Genomic DNA, 1,128 nt, shown 5'->3' on the forward strand with positions numbered 1-1,128 from the left:
TGGATGGATGTTGGTTGTATAGATGGATGGATGTTGGTTGTATAGATGGATGGATCTTGGCTGTATAGATGGATGGCTGTTGGTTGGATGGATGGATGGATGGATGGATGTTGGTTGTATGGATGGATGGATCTTGGTTGTATAGATGGATGGCTGTTGGTTGGATGGATGGATGGATGGATGTTGGTTGTATGGATGGATGGATGTTGGATGAATGGATGGATGTTGGTTGTGTAGATGGATGGATGTTGGTTGGATGGATGGATGTTGGTTGGATGCACGTTGGATGAATGGATGGATGTTGGTTGTATAGATGGATGGATGTTGGTTGTATAGATGGATGGATCTTGGCTGTATAGATGGATGGCTGTTGGTTGGATGGATGGTTGTATGGATGGATGTTGGTTGTATGGATGGATGGATGTTGGTTGTATGGATGGATGTTGGTTGTATGGATGGATGGATGTTGGTTGTATGGATGGATGGATGTTGGATGAATGGATGGATGTTGGTTGTGTAGATGGATGGATGTTGGTTGGATGGATGGATGTTGGTTGTATGCATGTTGGATGAATGGATGGATGTTGGTTGTATAGATGGATGGATGTTGGTTGGATGGATGGATGTTGGATGAATGGAAGGATGTTGGTTGTATAGATGGATGGATGTTGGATGAATGGATGGATGTTGGTTGTATGCATGTTGGATGAATGGATGGATGTTGGTTGTATAGATGGATGGATGTTGGTTGGATGGATGGATGTTGGATGAATGAAAGGATGTTGGTTGTATAGATGGATGGATGAATGGATGGATGGATATTGGTTGGATGCATGTTGGATGAATGGATGGATGTTGGTTGTATGGATGGATGGATGTTGGTTGCATAGATGGATAGATGTTGGTTGTACAGAGGGATGGATGTTGGATGAATGAAAGGATGTTGGTTGTATAGATGGATGGATGTTTGTTGGATGGATGGATGGATGGATGTTGGTTGTATGGATGGATGGATCTTGGCTGTATAGATGGATGGCTGTTGGATGGATGGATGGATGGATGGATGTTGGTTGTATGGATGGATGGATCTTGGTTGTATAGATGGATGGATGTTGGTTGTATAGATGG

The sequence above is a fragment of the Austrofundulus limnaeus genome, unplaced genomic scaffold (genome assembly GCF_001266775.1).
Source record: "Austrofundulus limnaeus strain Quisiro unplaced genomic scaffold, Austrofundulus_limnaeus-1.0 Scaffold2760, whole genome shotgun sequence".
NCBI lineage: Eukaryota > Metazoa > Chordata > Actinopteri > Cyprinodontiformes > Rivulidae > Austrofundulus > Austrofundulus limnaeus.